At 38.0% G+C, this 20044-nt stretch overlaps 1 protein-coding gene across 1 annotated transcript in view; it reads left to right on the forward strand.

The window, feature by feature from the left end:
- The first annotated feature begins 924 nt into the window (after positions 1–924).
- HDX (highly divergent homeobox) overlaps positions 925–20044 on the forward strand; it is a 220013-nt gene continuing 200893 nt past the window's right edge. Inside the window, exon 1 of the mRNA XM_059384879.1 lies at positions 925–1053. The gene's annotated coding sequence lies outside the window, so the exon portion shown is untranslated. The remainder of the gene's footprint in view (positions 1054–20044) is intronic.

The following is a 20044-nucleotide window of genomic DNA, read 5'->3' on the forward strand; positions in this document are numbered from 1 at the left end:
TTCCCAACACCTGGACAGTGCTTTCAGTCCTCTCTTCTCCACTATTCAAGAACCATCTCAAGTTTCGATTACAAAATAAAATGATTTCCTAATGGTCATCACCTCACTGGCATTTCCAGTCACTAAACAATGTAGGTCTTATCTGTAGTTGATGATTGAACATCTAATAATGTGCTTAATTTTATTGTTGTGAATGTTTAATATTTGCTAATCTTGTCTTCTGAGTGATAAGTTCTATAGTAGCACAGGACCAATAAATTGTACATCTTTCATGGCACCCAGCAAATTTGGGGAATGTATCAAGTAGCATATGACTTGAAGTTGTGGGTTTTTTTTTTTTTTCCTCCCTTGCTATGGTGCAGTGGTGTTCACCCAAGTAACTTCTGGCAGAATAGGGATTGAGGTTAGGTGAATAGAACTCATAATTTTAATTTCTTGCTTTAGTCGGAGAGTCAGCTGGTCACATAAAACTGTACACTTGCTCTTATCGATAAATTCCAAAGGCTTGAGGGAAACTTTCTTGATTTTAGTAACACTGAGTATATACATGTCAGTTGAACACTGACCACAAAAGACTATATTTCTGTTTGCGATCATTTGATTTTGGCATGCAACAATTCTGCTGAAAGCGAATCTCAAGTTGGAAGACCAGACAGCACCTGCTCAAAGGGTGCCATGTAACTACTATAGTCACAGGGATGCTGAGTGTCCGCAGCTATTCAGGAAGGGAGAGGTACAGAGAGGCTTGGCCTTGGACACAGTTGATGTGTGCAGGGAAGAGGCAGCCCCACTGCAGGCAGCTATCTTTCCTCCCCCCTCCCACTCTTGGGTTCTGGGCTGAGGCCAGGGACTGTCCGGAGCTGATCTCGGGCTCCCATTGGTCGCTGTCTTTTGTGACGTCACAATCATGATGAGAATTGATGATCGGACACGCTGATTTCATTGTCTGAGGAGACAGTGAGACCCAGAAAAAATCTTGCTGAATCTGCCTGCCCCAGCACTGGCCTGATTTGGGATCCTTCGATCCTTCCTGTAACCGCACCACGCCCCGAGGTAAGGACCCAGCCTGGGTGGGTGTAAAGGGCGAAGGAGGATGAGCAAGACACAGGGCTAATGCTCTGCCCAGTGGGGGACTTATAGGTTCAGAGGCCTAAAGTGGCTGCCAACAAACCGCTGTGGTTTGGGGGGAGCCAGCTGCCTCTACTACTCGAGTCAAGGCTGGAGACAGCCTGAGGTTAAAAAACAGCTGAGGATAGGGATCCAGTGGGCATTGCCAGAGAGCAAAGGACCTTGCTCCGAGAGAGGGCGACGTTTGGAATGCACTTTATTCAGGCTTCGGAGTAGGAGGAAGTGGCACATCTGCCTCCCAAGACAGGAGGCGGGGAGGGGGCTGAATTCTACCACTTCTACATTTCACTGAACAGCGGGTTTCTCACAACCCTACTCAAATGCACCGAGTGCTGCGCCTGCGCATTAAGAACTTGGGGGAGGGGAGAAGTTCGTGGCGAGAAGAATAGACGCGGAGTTTGCGCAGGCGCGTTTCCGGTTTCGCTGGAGGAGGTGGGGCTGAGCTGTCTGGGCGGAATGTGGAAAGGGCTGGGGAGTTGGTTGTGTGTTGTTTCAAGAGCCTGTTCATGGAGAGACACCTGCCACTTATTTTGAATCTGGTTTAGTGAGCATATCCAGACCGCAGATGGGCCTGATGAATTTAAGAAAGCAAGTTCTTAATCTACAGATATCAGGTTTGTAACAACTGAAAGAACTTGAAGAGGAATTTGTGAAATAGAAATTCCTGAGATGAGAAACTGTTAAAAAAAAAAAAAAAAACAACACACTGGGACGCCTGGGTGGCTCAGTTGGTTAAGCAGCTGCCTTCGGCTCAGGTCATGATCCCAGCGTTCTGGAATCGAGTCCCACATCGGGCTCCTTGCTCAGCAGGGAGCCTGCTTCTCCCTCTGCCTCTGCCTGCCATTCTGTCTGCCTGTGCTTGCTCTCTCCCCCTCTCTCTCTCTGATAAATAAATAAAATCTTAAAAAAAAAAAAACCACACTAATTATTCAAGCGAATCCAACTTTTAATCTTCAATGAACTATGATTTGAGGTGCCACTCAGTGATTTTGAAACTTAAACTCTTTGGAGAGACTCAGATGAGACCCATTGTGGAGACTCAGAGTAAGAAATTTAACTTTCTTGTCTTTTTTTCTCTTTTTTCTTGTAACGGTTTCTTACAAAGCCTTGGTCTCCCTTTCTGGTTTGGTGCTAAGTCTTTCCTTCTTCCTTTCTGCCTCAGTGTCTCTGCTAAAACCAGCAAAGGCAAATCCTTTTTGGGAGACCCGTTTTAACTCTCCTTTTTGGGGGGGGGGCAATATTACCCAGCAGTGGTGAGGAACAACCTGTTTGTCCTTGATGGAAAAATTATTAATGCCTGACTATTTCACAGAGAAATCTGATCCCCCCCCCCACCATTTCTTATGGTTAAGTGGTTATAGAGTCCTGGTGAATTTTCCTTTGAAAGGCCACTGATGTAATTCTTCTTTATTCTACAATCTAAGCTCTCATCACCATCCATTCAGTCACTCCAGGAACCTCCCAGTCAGCTTTCACTTGTGCCCAAATCCTTAATTCATCCTGCCAGACTGATGGTCAGTAAACACTCCTTTTAGCAAGTTATTTTCTTCACCAAAATATTCTTGGAATTTATCTTTTATCCTTCCAAGCCCAATTTTAGTCAGACTGCAAAAACTTCATAATCTGGCTTCATTGTATCCTGGGACCCTTATTTTACTTGATTTTTCAGTGCACAATTCTCCTTAATGTCTCCTGAACAATCTACCTCCCTGACTTTGCTCCTTGAACTACTACAACACACTTCACACACTTCACATGCCCTCTTTTCTGCCTATTCAGATCTTACCCAATTTGGAGGTTCAAGTTGCACCTTTCGGCTGAGTGCCTTCTTAATGTAACCCAACCATTATTCAGCTCACTTTTTCTAGAACTTGTACATCGGTTTTTATATTTGTCACTTTCTTATAGTCTGTTTTATATTGTCTTCTTATTTGCGTGTATGTGTTGGACTAAATTTCTCAACTGAATTTAAAACCCCTTCTTAAGTGTTAGGATGATGCCATCTAATTCTTTATCCTCTGCCTACTAATGATTATTTGAATATATAACTATAACTGTAACTATATATGGCTTTTGCATCCCAGTTTCTTGGGTAGCAAGATTGTTATAGAGAGATCTGTATATATGAAAATTTATTCACCGTTGGTCAAGCAAGGGATCCTCCGGTGACTAAATAAACTTGATTATGAGTCAGAGAAAAAGCAATATGGACATATCTATATAGCAGGTCCCCTCCAAACATATACTGTCTTCATAAAAAAGACCAAGGGGACATTATCCCAGAAGTGGTTCTGTCTGTAATTTTTTCAGGTTTAAAAACACTAAGACATTTTCCATTTATTTCTTATTGGTGACATTACATTACAACCTATAATTTCTTATAGGTTTTGTTAAAACCTACTAATTGTTTCCTCTTTATTGCAATATATCTTGGAGTTACTGCTTTACATTGACTATCACTGATAGCTTTCATTGTATGTCTATTGACTCAGAGCTAATCATTGTGATGGCTGCCATAACTGCTATTGTATAACATATCAGCTGTCACTTTCCTACACCTAGGACTTCAAACTGCATTGTTTCATGGAGCTCAGTTTTATTTGATGGAAACTGTGATTACAGTTCAATATTGAGGCTTTCTACAGATTTCACTTTGGCTGCTGCCTTACTTTAAGGTACCATCCCAACCAATATCATATCAAAGTTTGTGGTTTAAGAACATGGATAGAAACCATTCTAGAAGGTATTATAACCTTTAAATTTAAAAATCATTGTCAGAAATCATTATGTCATTATGAGTGAACTATGAATGTTACTATAAAGGAAAATCCTTTATATTACTTACATTATGGAAATTCCCTCAAAGTGTTTTAGCTTTTAGTAATTAATAAGACTTACCTAGACTTTACATGTAGATCAATAAACTAAATTATTCAAAGGTAGGCACTCTAGATAGAATGTAATGATAGGGATATACTGCCCATTTTAGAAAGCTTAAAATAAAATTAAAAAAAGACTGCAGTATTCATGTTTTTTATTAAAGATTTTTATTTATTTATTTGACAGAGAAAGCACAGAAGCAGGGAGAGCTGCAGACAGAGGGAGAAGGAAAAGCAGGCTCCCCACTGAGCAGGGAGCCCAATGGGGGGCTCAGTCCCAGGACCCTGGGATCATGACCTGAGCCACCCAAGTGCCCCTGTGGTATTCATGTTTTAAGGTTTATTTTACAACTCCAGTCTGAATGAGAGGATGGCATTGGCCTTTCTCATTTAAGTTTTAGTTGAGCTGGAGGGGATTTTATAATGACAAACCAGTCCCCTCATTTTACATATGAGGAAGCTGAAGTCTAGAGAAGTGAAGTAACTTAGCAGAATTAATAAATACTAATATTTATTAAGCACTTAATACCAAGCATTATGCTAAAAACCTTATATATATTTTCACATTTAAACTTCACCACATCCCTATGAGATAGTTTCTAGTATTATTTCTCATTTTACAAGTGATAAAACAGTAGCTCAAAGTAGTTGATCTCCCTGGGGCCACACAATGACAACATGTCACAGTCAGGATCCGAACAGGTCTGTTTTGATTCTTAATCACCAAATAATACATATGCAGTGAATCTTAGGCAAAGTTATTTATTTATTTATTTATTTATTTATTTAAATTAATATATTTATTTTCAGAAAAATAGTATTCATTATTTTTTCACCACACACAGTGCTCCATGCAATTCGTGCCCTCTATAATACCCACCACCTGGTACCCCAACCTCCCACCCCCCCACCACTTCAAACCCCTCAGATTGTTTTTCAGAGTCCATAGTCTCTCTTGATTCACCCCCCCTTCCAATTTACCCCAACTCCCTTCTAACACCCCTTGTCCTCCATGATATTTGTTATGCTCCACAAATAAGTGAAACCATATGATAGTTGACTCTCTTTGCTTGACTTATTTCACTCAGCATAATCTCTTCCAGTCCCGTCCATGTTGCTACAAAGGTTGGGGATTCATCCTTTCTGATGGAGGCATAATACTCCGTAGTGTATATAGACCACATCTTCCTTATCCATTCATCCATTGAAGGGCATCTTGGTTCTTTCCATAGTTTGGCGATTGTGGCCATTGCTGCTATAAACATTGGGGTACAGATGGCCCTTCTTTTCACAACATCTGTATCTTTGGGGTAAATACCCAGGAGTGCAATTGCAGTGTCATAGGGAAGTTCTATTTTTAATTTCTTGAGGAATCTCCACACTGTTCTCCAAAGAAGCTGCACCAACTTGCATTCCCACCAACAGTGGAAGAGGGGACCTTTCTCCACATCCTCTCCAACACATGTTGTTTCCTGTCTTGTTAATTTTGGCCATTCTAACTGGTGTAAGGTGATATCTCAATGTGGTTTTAATTTGAATCTCCCTGAGGGCAAGTGATGATGAACATTTTTTAATGTGTCTGATAGCCATTTGTATGTCTTCATTGGAGAAGTGTCTGTTCATATCTTCTGACCATTTTTAGATATGTTTGCCTGTTTCGTGTGTGTTGAGTTTGAGGAATTCATTATAGATCCTGGATATCAACCTTTTGTCTGTACTGTCATTGGCAAAGTTATTTTTTAAAGATTTTATTTATTTGAGAGAGACAAAGATAGCAAGGGAGAGCATGAGCAAGGAGGAGAGGAAGAAGCAGACTCCCCAATGAGCAGGGAGCCTGATGCAGGGCTAGATCCCAGGGCCCTAGCATCATGACCTGAGCCAAAGGCAGACGCCTAACTAACTTAGGCAGAGCTTTAACAAGAATCTTAGTCTGTGGAGTCCCAGCCCAATGTGTGTGTGTATGCATGCATGTGTGTGTGTGTGTGCATATTTGTGTTTATATTTATGTATGTGTTTTATATCAAAGTTTTCCATGAATAGCAGCTACTTCTACAAAATCACTGATTTCTAAGGCAGACCAAATAGTGTATACTTACATTTCTTTTAAGATATTTTACTAAAACACAGTCTCTTGGTTGAAAAACATGGCATTAAGTTTTGTATAAAAGATATTTTTAAAGATATTTAGTTCTGCTTTTAAAATTGTAGTTTCAGAAAAACTTATGTATTTTGTATGTTATAACCCCAAACAGAGTAAAAATACTTGAATAGTTAATTTTTATTCTACAGTGGAGTCAGCTAAACATGACATTGGTGGTGTCTTAATATACTTGTATGGAGTATATTATATCTAGGCATACTGGTTTAGAAGTAAGCAGTGAAAATTCTAGGGAGATATATTCTGCATAAGAAGGGAGCTGGAGATGTTAGTATATTCAGAAGCTGTTATTAACACTGTGAGACCTTTCTAGTCTGTGTAAAATTTCAAGACAATAAATTGAAACTTGTATGTGCAAATGGAGTCATCCATACACCAACTAGTAGCAAAATTTCGTGGATTAACTATAGCTCTAGGTACTTGGCAACTGAATAAATGAGATTATATTGTGTCAATTAAATGCTATACTTTACAGTTCTCATCTGTAAAGAAATCTACAACAGCATCTGTCCTACCCTCTTGGTTTCCTGTTGTTTTACAATTAGAGTTATATTCTAATTGGGTTGATCCTTAGAATCTTTAAAATGGAGGGACATGGGGAATTGAACAAAATGGGTAAAGGGGAGGGAGATATATGGGCCTCCAGTTTTGGAATGAGTAAATCAGAGGAATAAAATGCAGAGCCTAAGGACTGCAGTTAATGATATTGTAATAGTGTAATGGGTCAGACGGTAGCTATACTTGTGGTGAACATAGCATAATGCATAAACTTGTCATATCACTAAATTGTACACCCGAAACGAATGTAACATTGTGTGTCAGCTATACTCAAGAAAGTGTTGTCAGAGTGGCAAAAATTTAGGGAAACATTTTCTTAGCCTCACTTCCCTTGGAGTTGGTGGCAATTCATTTTAAGATTCTTAAATGCAAACATGCCCCGGGTAGGCACTTTTCTCATCTAGACAAGAATTTGTGCATGATGTTTGCCCAAGGTCATGCAAGTAGTAAGTGGCAGAGCCAGGGCTTTACAGCAGGTGTCATTCTAGGTGCTGCCCACCTTTATTTATTGTTTTTAAAATTTTATGTGTATGCATGTATGTGCATGTGATTTCCCTCTAACTTCTCTCTCTTTCTGAGTCTTTACTGCTTTTGACATTTTCCTTTTTCTATCAGTGGAGATAAAATTTTTTAATAGAAAGCCCAAGATTTAGGAGAAAGAGATCATTGTGTTAACCTCCAATGGCTTCAGAAGCAGAAGGCATATAGACCCATAAAACTAGTCTTTCCTGTTCTCGTACCAAGCAATGGCAAAAGCATTTCTTCTTTCTTCTTTGGGTTTTTTTCTACTACACTAATAGATTGCTGTTGTTGTTGTTTATTAACATATAATGTATTATTTGCTGCAGGTGTACAGGTCTGTGAATCATCAGGCTTACACATTTCACAACACTCACCATAACATGTACTCTCCCCAATGTCCATAACCCAGCCACCCTATCTCTACTCTCCCACCCCCCAGCAACCCTCATTTTATTTCGTGAGATTGAGAGTCTCATAGTTTGTCTGCCTCCTGATCCCATTTTGTTTCATTTTTTCCCCTCCCTACTCCACACAACCCCCTGCCCTGCCTCTCAAGTTCCTCATATCAGAGAGATCATATAATTGTCTTTCTCTGATTTAATATATTCATATATATATATATATATATGTATATATATATATATATATACTGTTTTGCTTGGTTGGCTTGGTCTATGTATTGTGTGTTTTATGTATGAAGTAGTTATGCCACTTAGGAAAGTAATTATATGAGACCCATCCTCCAAATATCTTTACCCTTTCATAGACCTGTCAGTTGTGTTGGAATCTCTTTAATAGAGACCTGAAGCATAATGAAATATGGAAGAAAAATATATTCTACATTAGTGGGCATCATTACATTAAGTATACAATGCTCAGCCTTGACTTATACCCACTATTCTTTTTTTAAAGATTTTATTTATTTGAGAGAGAGAGCAAGAGCTAGAGAGAGAGCACAAGCAAGGGGAGGGGCAAATGGAGAGGGAGAGACAGACTCCCCACCGAGCAGAGAGCCTGATGTGGGGCTCGGTCCTAGGACCCTGTGATCATGATCTAGGTCAAAGGCAGACACCCAGCCAACTGAGCCACCTAGGCATCCCTATCCCACTGTCCTGAGATAACAAGAAGTTATTTTTGAATACGTATGTAACTTATTAAAAATAATCATTTTATTTAGAACCTCTAGGCTCACTTTTATTACCAGTGAATGCTTAAAAGATGTTAAAGGTCAGTTTGAGATTTTTTCTTCTTTTCCCAACTGCTAGTGCTTAATGTAAAGAGGCAGTTAAACAAAAAATACAAAATACAAAAAAACCTCAGTATTGCTTGTGATGTGTAGCCAATTAACTTTTCTGGTATGGTTTAATGTATCTGTATCTAATTCTTGCTCCTCAAAGTGTGTTCCATGGAGTGCCAGCATGAGCATCACCTGGAAACGTCTTGGAAATTACAGAATCTCAGATCTCAACCAAGTCCTACAGAATCAGATTCTGTGTTTTAATAAGATCTCCAGATGATTCATATGCACATTAAACTCTGAGAAATACTGATATAAAGTGAAATATAACTACATCTTAGATTTTTAAGAGCTGATAATCAGAAAAATCCCTTAATTTCTTTTTGACAGTTTTCACATGTGTAAAGAAATATGTAATTGAAGTATTATATTTCTAATATACATCAGCTTTGTTCCATTTTGGAGTCTTTCTCATTGAAAGAATAGCTTACACTTATGTGATGGGTAGAATTGCTGAGTCTGAGTGAATCCAATTATTTTGGTGATAGTAATGGCCTTGCCATTGAAATGACATTTTCCCCAATTGTCAACAGAATGTTACAAAAGAGTATAGATGTATTGGGGTCACTGTCATTAATATCTTCAATAGTTTTCTATTTCCTACTGTAACAAATCACCACAAACATAATGGCTTAAAACAATACATGTATTGGGGTGCCTGGGTGGTACAGTTTAAGTGTCCAGTGCTTGGTTTTAGCTTAGGTCATGACCTCAGGATCCTGGGATAGAGCCCCACTTTGGGCTCTATGTGCACTATGGAGTCTGATTGAAATTTTCTCTCTCTCTCCGCCTCTCCCACTCATGCTCTCTCTTTCAAAGAAATAAATCTTTAAAAAATAAAACAACATATGTATTATTTTACTGTTTCACTGGTTAGAAGTCTGAAATAGATATCATTGGGTTAATGATATCTATTAAAACCAGGATGTCAACAGGCATTTTTTCCCTAAAGCATCTAGGAAAGAATTTATTTCCTTGCCTTTTTTAGCTTCTAGAGATGGCCCATATTCCTTGACTTGTGGTCCTGTCCACTCAGATAATGTAAAACAATCTCTTTATTTTAACATCAGCTGATTAGGAACCTTAATTCCTCTGCAACCTTAATTCACTTTTGCCATGGAACCCAATATATTCATAGGTTTAAGGAATTAGATGTAGATATTTATGGGTGTGTGTGTGTGTGTGTGTGTGTGAGAGAGAGAGAGAGAGAGAGGGAGAGAGCACAGAAATTGATGGAATTTTTGTCTGATAAAGAAAGTCACCAGGGTGCCTGGGTGGCACAGTGGTTTAAAGCCTCTGCCTTTGGCTCAGGTCATGATCTCAGGGTCTTGGGATCGAGGCCCGCATCGGGCTCTCTGCTCAGTAGGGAGCCTGCTTCCCCCTCCCTCTCTATCTGCCTCTCTGTCTACTTGTGATTTCTGTCTGTCAAATAAATAAATAAAATCTTTTAAAAAAAAAAAGTCACCCTCTAATCTTGTTATGGGAATAAGCAGTTAGTATCATGGGTTGAACTGTGCCTCCTCTGCACAGGAATTGATGGCATTTGGGGTTGATAAAGAAAGTTACCCTCTAATCTTGTTATGGGAATAAGCAGTCAGTGTCATGAGTTGAACTGTGCCTCCTTCCCGCCAAAAAAGAATTCGTGTGTTGAAGTTCTCACTCCCAGAATCTCAGAATGCGACCTTATAATGAAATAGGATCGTTGCACATGTGATTAGTTAAATTAATATGAGGTCATACTTGAGTAAAGTAGACCCTTCTTCCAATATAGCTGGTGTCTTTATAAAAGGGGGAAATTTGGATACTGTCACACATACAGGGAGAATGCTATATGAACATGATGATGTCAAGGAGAGATGCTTACAACAGAGCCTTCCTTCGCAGCTCTCAGAGAGAACCAGTCCTCCCAATACTTTGATTTCAGGCTTTTAGCCTTCATAATTGTGAGACAATACATTTCTGGTTAAGCCATTCAGTTTTTGGTACTTTGTTTCAGCAGACCTAGAAAAGCCAGGATTGTCCTTCAGTTGATAGCTAAGTAATATCATCATCAAAAGCACTTATTTAGTAAGTTGTATTCTATAATGTGCTAGATATTAGACAAAGTGAATTAGACATCAAAGAACTTATGATATACATTAGACAGTTTTCATAAAACAAGCTCCAAAATAGATGATTTTACACCTCTGACCCTCTGTTTACTCAACTGTGAAAAAGGCATAGTATTCAGAATATCTAAGAACATTTCCAGATTAAAAATCCATGTTTTATTACTTAAATTTTAGGAAGTTATTATATCCATACATTAATAAAAAGTATTAAGTACAGGGAAAGCCATCAAAATTGTGTTAAACTCTTCTTCAGAATCAGTATCTTAATTACTACCATCTCTGCTATTCATTGCCCACCTTCTATTCTAATTTTATTTTTTTTAAGTTTTTTTTTACAGTTTTATTTATTTAAGTAATCTCTACACCCCATGTGGGGCATGAATTTATGATTCCAAGATCAAGAGTCACACAGTCCTCCAAATGAGCCAGCCAGGTGCCACTACTGTTTATTTTTAAAAGAGAAGTATTGAAGACATTATTGAGAAACACCTTTATTCTTTTGAGTCTCTCAACCCATTTGAAATTAGTTTAAGACTTTAAGACTTATGTTCAGGGAGTGCCTGGGTGGCTCAGTTGGTTAAGCATCCAACTCTTGATTTCAGCTAGGGCCATGATATCATGGGTCCTGAGATCAAGCCCCATGTTGGGCTCCATGCTCTGCAGTGTCTGCTTGGGCCTCTCTCCCTCTCCCTCTGCCTCACCCCAACCCCTAGCATGAGCTTTCTCTCTCAGATAAAGAAATAAACTTTTTTAAAAAAGAACTATGCTCAGGAAATAGTATATTTATAATGCTATGCACTCAATGTATGCTTAAGAAACAAATTTAAATAAATGAGTAAATTGTCAAAATATCTGAAGCAAGACATTTCTATATTGAATAATTTTGAGACCAGTGACTTGAAGAAGAAATGGCTATTTTGAAAATGTTTTCCCCTGATTTCTCATTAATGCACAGTACATTGGAGCAAATGTGTTCTCATAATTCACAGATGAAGCTGTAGTTTATAAATAGACTTGACAATATTTTTGCAAATGGTTTTCAGGTTTCCTGGATTAATTAGCAGTAAAATAATTGCTGAATATGGTCATAATCAAACACTGGATAATATATTCCTTGTGTTCAGGTCTTGTCTGATTTACACCAAGGAATGTGATTGTATTGAAATACTTAGAGGGGTGCCTGGGTGGCTCAGTGGGTTAAGCCACTGCCTTCGGCTCAGGTCATGATCTCGGGGTCCTGGGATCAAGCCCCACATTGGGCTCTCTGCTCAGTGGGGAGCCTGCTTCCCTCTCTCTCTCTCTCTCTGCCTGCCTCTCTGCCTACTTGTGATCTCTACCTGTCAAATAAATAAGTAAATAAAATCTTTAAAAAAAAAAGAAATACTTAGAAACACATTAGTTGTGTAACAATCTGCCTTACTGTCTCATGTCTACGTGAAAAAAAATGACTAGGCAGGAGAAATGCAGTGCCAAGAAAAATGTTAGGGATCAATGTTAATCCCATACTTCGAACATATGTATATCTATAATTTGACAGTAACATTTTTTTCCTAACAATGTCATAGGGTTAATGTAGGGCAGTGTCTCTCAGACTGAGGGTCTGCAGACCCCGAGGGGTGCAAGGACATGTTTTCAGAGGTCTGAAACTCTTATGGCTATTTCTAAATTTGAGGGTTTTATTTTGTCTTGAAATAAATTATCTTTAAAAAGAAAATGATGAGCTTGAAAGAAAAATCCACAATCTGTATGCATTTATTCACACACAAAGCCTTTTTACCAGGTATAAACACAAAACTCTTTTATAGTCATAAATCACAGTTAAAAAACATCTGATGGAATAAATTGAGTACCAAAATACACATTTCATCAAACTGACATCCAAAGATAGATTTCTGCAGGACAGGAAAGATTTTGCTTTTGCTTTTGTTTTCTTCTTTCAAGATTTACCTATGACTTTCAGATTTGGGCTGTGCTTCATAAAGCTTTTAAATTATTAAGCAGCTTCTTAGTCTATTCAAAGTATTTGTGGAGATGAATGTATGCTTCCACTATTTGATGAATTAAATATGTGTTTGTATATCGTTTCAATACTGTATATGTGAATGTACTTATATACTGTTACATACTTACTTGCCACTAGGTGGTGTGCATTGAGGAGTCTTTCTCTGATCCCCAAAACAGAGGACTTTTAATTTTTCCACTAAGTTTGTGTGTGTGTGTGATTTACATATATATATATATATAGTGTATGTGTGTGTATATATGTGATATATAATCTAAATCTAAAATAAATCAAAATATATCTATTTTTTCTTAGATATTATCTATACTCATCATTTAAGTGCCCTCCTTAAACCCTATCACCTATTTAACCCATCCCCCCACACACCTCCCCTCTGGTAACCATCAGTTTGTTCTCTGTAGGTGAGTCTGTTTCTTGGCTTGCCTCTCTTTTTCCTCCCCTATGATCCTCTGTTTTATATTTTAAATTCTACATATAATTGAAATTGTATGCTATTTGTCTTTCCTCAGTGAGTTATTTCACTTAGCATAATGCTCTCTAACTCCATCTATGTTATTGCAATGGCAAGATTTCATTCTATTTTATAGCTAATATTCCATTATATATATACCTTCTTTATCCAGTCATCAGTGAGTGGACATTTGGACTTCTTCCATAATTTGGCTATTGTTGATAATGTTGCTATAAACATCTGGGTATATGTATCTCTTCAAATTAGTATTTCTGTATTCTTTGGGTAGATACCTAGTAGTGCAATTGCTGGATCATAGGGAGTTCTGTTTTTAACTTTTTGAAGAACCTCCGTACCGTTGTTTTCCAGGGTGGCAGCACTAGTTTCTCATCAACAGTGTCAGAGGGTTGACCCCCTTTCTCTGAATCCTCTCCAACAGCTGCTGTTGATAGTGTTAATTGTAGACATTCTGGTTGGTTTGAGGTGAAATTTCATTGTAGTTTTGATTGGTGTTTCTTTGATGATGAATGATGTTGAGCATCATTTCATGTGTCTGTTGGCTATCTGGATGTCTTCTTTGGAAAAATGTCTATTCACGTCTCCTGCCCATTCTCTTACTGGATTTTTTGGGAGGTTGTTTTGTTTTATAAATTCTTTGCATGCTTTGGGTACTAACTCTTTATCAGATATGTCACTTACAGCTATCTTCTCCCATTACCTAGGTTGCCTTTTAGTTTTGTTGATTGTTCGCTTCACTGTGCAGATGATTGGGTCTCAGTAGCTTATTTTTGCATGTTGCTGTCCAGTTTTCCCAACATCATTTCTTTTTTTTTTTTAAGATTTTATTTATTTATCTGTCAGAGAGAGAGAGAGAGAGAGCGAGAGGGAGCACAGGCAGACAGAGTGGCAGGCAGTCAGAGGGAGAAGCAGGCTCCCTCCGGAGCAAGGAGCCTGATGTGGGACTGGATCCCAGGGCACCGGGATCATGACCTGAGCCGAAGGCAGCTGCTTAACCAACTGAGCCACCCAGGCGTCCCCCAACATCATTTCTTAAAGAGACTGTTTCCCATTGGGTATTCTTTCCTGCTTTGCTACAGATTAATTCACTGTATCGCTAAGGGTCCATTTCTGGGTTTCTGTTCTGTTCTGTTGGTCTATATGTCTACCTCTGTGCTAGTACCAAACTATTTTGATCACTACAGCTGTGTAATGTAACTTAAAGTCCAAAATTGTAATGTTTCCACCTCTGCTTTTCTTTTTTAAGGTTGTTTTGTCTATTTAAAGTCTTTTGAGGTTCCATACAAATTTTAGGATTGTTTGTTCTACCTCTGAAAAATGCTGTTAATGTATTGATAGAATTTGCATGAAATGTATAGATTGCTTTGGGTAATACAGACATTTTAACAATATTTGTTCTTCTAATCAATGAGTTAGGAACATTTTTCCATATCTTTGTGGCCTTTTCAATTTCTTTCATAAGTGTTCTACAGCTTTCAGAATATAGATCTTTTAGCTCTTTGGTTAGGTTTATTCTTAGGTATCGTTATGGTTTTTGTTACAGTTGTAAATGGTATCATTTCTTGATTTCTCTTTCTGCTGCTTCATTGTTGGTGTACAGAAATGCAACAGATTTCTGTACATTGATTTTACACCTTGTGACTTTGCTGAAGTTTTGTCACTTCTAGCAGTGTTTGGGTGCAGTCTTTTGGGTTTTCTATATAGAGTGTCACATCATCTGCCAATGATGAAACTTTGATTTCCTCCTTGCTGATATGATAGCTTTTATTTCTTTTTGTTGTCTGACAGCTGTCTGACAGCAAGGACTTCCAATATGATATTAAGTAACAGTGGTGAGGGTGGAGATTTTGTGGAGGGTTTTTTATCATGACCTCATGTTATACTCTGCCAAATGCTTTCTCTGCATTTACTAAAATGATCAAATGGTCCTTTTTTAAAAATTTATTTTTTATTTATTTTCATCATAACAGTATTCATTGATTTTTGTACCACACCCAGTGCTCCATGCAATTCGTGCCCTCTCTAATACCCACCACCTGGTACCCCAACCTCCCCCCCCCCATTAAAACCGCTCAGATTGTTTTTCAGAATCCATAGTCTCTCATGGTTCACCTCCCCTTCCAATTTCCCCCAACTCCCTTCTCCTAACTCCCCATGTCCACCATGCTATTTGTTATGCTCCACAAATAAGTGAAACCATATGATAATTGACTGTCTCATATGGTCCTTTTTCTTTCTTTTCTCAATGTGGTGTATCACATTGATTGATTTGTGAGTGTTGAACCACCCAGGTTGAACCACCATCCCAGGAATAAGTTGCACTTGGTCATAGTGAATGATTCATTTGATATACTGTTGGATTCAGTTTGTTAGTTATTTTATCAAGAATTTTTTGCATCGGTGTTCATCAGGGATATTGGCCTGTTGTTTTTATTTCTAGTGCAGTCTTTGTCTGGTTTTGGAATCAGAGTAATCCTGGCCTCATAGATTGAGTTTGGAAGTTTTCCTTTCATTTCTATTTTTTGTAATAATTTGATAAGAATAGGTATTAACTCTTCTTTAAATGTTTTGTAGAATTTACCTTTGAAGTCATCTAGTATAGGACTTCTCTTTTTTGGTAGGTTTTTTTTTTATTATTGATTCAATTTCTTTGCTGGTTATTGGTCTGTTCAGGTTTTCTACTTCTTTCTGTTTCAGTTTTGGTAGTTTGTATGTTTCCAGGAATTTATCCTTTTCTTCCAGGTTGTGTAATATGTTGGCATATAGTGTTTTTTTAGTATAATATTCTCTTATAATTGCTTATGTTCCTGTGGTTTTGGTTGTTATTTCTCCTTTCTCATTTGTGATTTTATTTATTTTGGTCCTTTCTCTTTTCTTTTTCATAAGTCTGGCTAAGGATTTATAATTTTTTTTTAATTTCCGTATCATTTATTTCTGCTCTAGTCTTTATTACTTACCTTTTGCTGGCTTTAAGATTCATTTGTTATTACTTTTTTAACTCTTTTAGGTATAAGTTTAGGTTGTTTGAGATATTTCTTGTTTCTTGAGGTAGACTTGTCTTGCTGTATACTTCCCACTTTTGCTGCATTCCAAAGGTTTTGGACCATTATATTTCATTTTCATTTGTTTCCATATATTTTTTTATTTGTTCTTTGATTTCCTAGTTGGCCCATTCACTGTTTAGTAGCATGTTCTCAAATCTCCATGTATTTGTGGTCTTTCCATTACTTTTCTTTTGGTTGCCTTCAAATTTCATAGCACAGTCATCAGAAAATATGCATGATATGATCTCAACATTTTTGTACTTCTGAAGACCTAATTTGTGACCTTTTCTGGACATGTCCCATGTGCACTTTAAAAGAATGTGTATTATGCTTCTTTAGGGTGCAGTGTTCTGAATATGTTTAAGTCCATCTGGTTCAGTGTGTCATTCCAAGCCATTGTTTCCTTGTGGATTTTCTGCCTAGATGATCTGGACATTGATGTAACTGGGATGTTAAAGTCCTATAATATTATTGTATTATTATCAGTGATTCCTTTATGTTTGTTATTGTTTTATATATTGGCTGCTCCCATGCTGGGAAATAAATACTTACAATTGTTAGATCTTCTTGTTGGATAGTCCCCTTTATTATGATATAGTGCCTTTCTTCATCTCTTATCATGGTCTTTGGTTTGAAATCTAGTTTACCTGATACAAGTATTGCTATTTTGGCTTTTTTTTTTAATTTCTATTTGCGTGGTAAGTATTTCTTCATCCCCTACTTCCAGTCTGCAGGTGTCTTTAGGTCTAAAATGAGTCTCTTGTAGACAGCTTATAGATGGGTCTTGGTTTTGTTTTGGTTTGGTTTGGTTTTTTGTGTTGTTTTTTGTTTTTTGTTTTTTTTGTTTGTTTGTTTTGCTTTTTAAAAAAAGTTCATTCTGGCACCCTATGTCTTTTGACTGGAACATTCAGTCCTTTTCTATTCAGAGTAATTACTATTACTATTATTATTATTATTGAAGATTTTATTTGTCAAAGAGAGAGAGTGCAAGTATGCACAAGCAGGGGGAGTGGCAGGCAGAGAGAAAAGCTGGCTCCCCACTAAGCAAGAAACCTGATGCGGGACTTGAACCCAGGACCCCAGGATCATGACCTAAGCTGAAGGCAGATGCTTAACTAACTGAGCCACCCAGGCATCCCAAGAATAATTATTGATACATGTATTTAGTGCCATGTTATTACTTCTTTTTTCATTGATTCTGGGGATTTTCTCTGATCCTGTCCTGTCTTTGTTGCTTTTGGTCTTTCCTTTCTACTCAGAGAGTTCCCCTTAACATTCCTTTCAGGGCTGATTTAGTGGTCATGAACTCCTTTGTTTTATGTTTGTCTAGGGAATTTGTTATCTCTCCTTCTCTTCTGAATGATATCCTTGCTTGATAGAATATTCTGGGCTGCTTATTTTTTTCCATTCAGCACTTTGAATATGTCATACTTACCCCCTTTCTGGCTTGCTCCTTTTCTGTTGACAGATAGATGTATAGCTAGCCTTCCTTTGTAAGTTAGGGATTTCTTTTCTCTTGTTGCTCTTAAGATTTTTTCTTTACTGTTATATTTTGCAAATTTAATTATAATATGTTTTGCTGTTGGCCTGCTTTTGTTGATTTTGATGAGTGTTCTTTGTGCCTCCTAGATTTGGATATCTGTTTCTTTCCCCAGATTAGGGAACTTTTCAGATATTATTTCCTCAAAAAATTTTCTGCCCCCTTTTCTCTCTCTTCCTCTGGAACTCCTATAATATGAGTGTTATTACATTTGATTGAATCATGGAGTTCCCTAAGTCTATTCTCATGTTCCATAATTCTTTTTACTCTCTTTTGATCGGCGTCATTATTTTTCTGTTAATTTATTTTATGTATCACTACTTCATTCCTATGCTTCTTCTATCCTTGTGTTCATTCTACAAAGTCTATTTCAGTCTCAGTTATTGTATTTTTATTTCTGAATGATTGTTTTATCTCTGCAGGAAGGGCCTTCCTGAACTTTTCGTTTCTTTTCTTGAGCCTACCAAGTATCCTTATGGATGCTGATTTAAATTCTCCATCAGCCATGTTACTTATGTCTCTGTTGATTAGATCTCTGGCTATGACCATATCTAGTTCTTTCATTTGGGATGAATTCCTGTCTGCATATTTGTGTAAGTCTCTATCTTCTTCTCTTTGTTAGAAAAGCCTGTTTTGTTTCCTGTTCCTGAGTGTGACTGCTTTATGAAGAAGAGGACATACAGTTTCCAAGGCCTGCCTTTGCAGGGAGCAACTCTTGTGTGTCTTTTGTGCATTCTGCTGGGGTGTTTTGGCTTCTCTGTCCTTCAGACCAGTCATCTGTAGAGGCTCTCCTTGCCTGCAGTGGGATGTTTTTGTTCCTTGGCTAGAGTGTGGCAAGTTTTAACTAGGTGTGCTTTGCTCTGCTTGTTAAATGAGATCTGATTCTACTTCCATTAGAACAGAAACCCTACAGAACTCTCTGGTTAGGAGAAATGGTGTAGACAGGGTTTTGTACTGGTTTTCTGGGGAAGGGACCTGCCACACTGCGACTGAGGCAAACTTGACAAAGAAGGATGAGAAGGGCAGTGGTGCCAGAGCTCACAGGTTGAAACTTGGTGTAAGCAGGTTAGGCAGCCAGTGTCAGGGCTGAGCTTCTTTCTGCAGGTGGCTCTATGTTCATGCTGAGGGGCAGGGAAGGAAAATTGCACTAGCCTGCTCCTTTGTCCCAAGAAAAGAATCTCATCTCTTGAGGATGAACTCTAAGAAGTGGGAAAAGTCTACCCACTGTGGGTCCCAGGCATTCTTCAGATCCCTGTTTCCATGCCATCTGCCCCTGGGTTGTTTGCCTGTCTTCTCTCTGGGAGTGGGGCATTGTACTCAGGGTTATTCCTGCCAAGCCTGCCAACCTTTAAAATTCCATTCTTTTAGCCCTGCTGATTGCAAGAACTCATGAAAATCAGGCCTTCTTATTTTTTCCAGCCAATGGTCTTGGAAAAGTGTTTTTATGTCTTTCCCTGTGTGCTCCTCTCCCTCTTGCCTTTCTCTGCAGCTGTAGTTCTGTCTTCTCTGCAGTACCTGTGGTCCATTTTTCCCCCAAACCAAGTTTGCACTTCCTACCTTCTTTGATATGGCCTCTTTTTTTCCCTTTAGTTGTGGAGTTTTTTCTGTCAGTCTTCAGGATGATATCTGGCATATTTAGAATTATTTGATAGTTTTCCAGTTGTGTTCCATGGAAGAGACAAACCTAGTGTCCTCCTACTATACCATCATCTTTGAGACATACTGTAGCTATTTTATTTTATTAAAGATTGTATTTATTTATTTGACAGAGAGATAGAAATCACAAGCAGGCAGGCAGAGAGAGAGGGGGAAGCAGGCTCCCTGCCAAGCAGAGTGCCCGGTGCAGGGCTCAATCCCAAGACTGAGCCGAAGGCAGAGACTTAACTCTCTGAGCCACCCATAGTTCATTTATTTAAAAAATGGAAGTTTGTAACTCTTTTTTTTTAAACAACATCAAATATTTTATTGTCTCTTTTCTAGTTACATTGTAACCATATGACAAAGTGTCAGTCGTACGAGATATCATTCTCTTTTACCTCTATCTTTCTGCCAGAAATGTGTCTTAATAGTGAGAACTCCAACAGCAATTTTTGCAACCGTGAATAAAAAGCCATGAAAACCTCTAAGATAGTTCACTTGACTTCCTTAAGACTCTGAACCAACATCAGAAAACACTCTCTGTAGTCTTCTTGTTAAATGAAATAAATATGGTTAAACCACTTTTCACAGCAAAATGTAAATCTTTCTTTTTTCTTTTAATTTTTTTATTTTTTATAAACATATATTTTTATCCCCAGGGGTATAGGTCTGTTAAT

Source organism: Mustela nigripes, chromosome X, assembly GCF_022355385.1.
Source record: "Mustela nigripes isolate SB6536 chromosome X, MUSNIG.SB6536, whole genome shotgun sequence".
In the NCBI taxonomy this organism is placed as follows: domain Eukaryota; kingdom Metazoa; phylum Chordata; class Mammalia; order Carnivora; family Mustelidae; genus Mustela; species Mustela nigripes.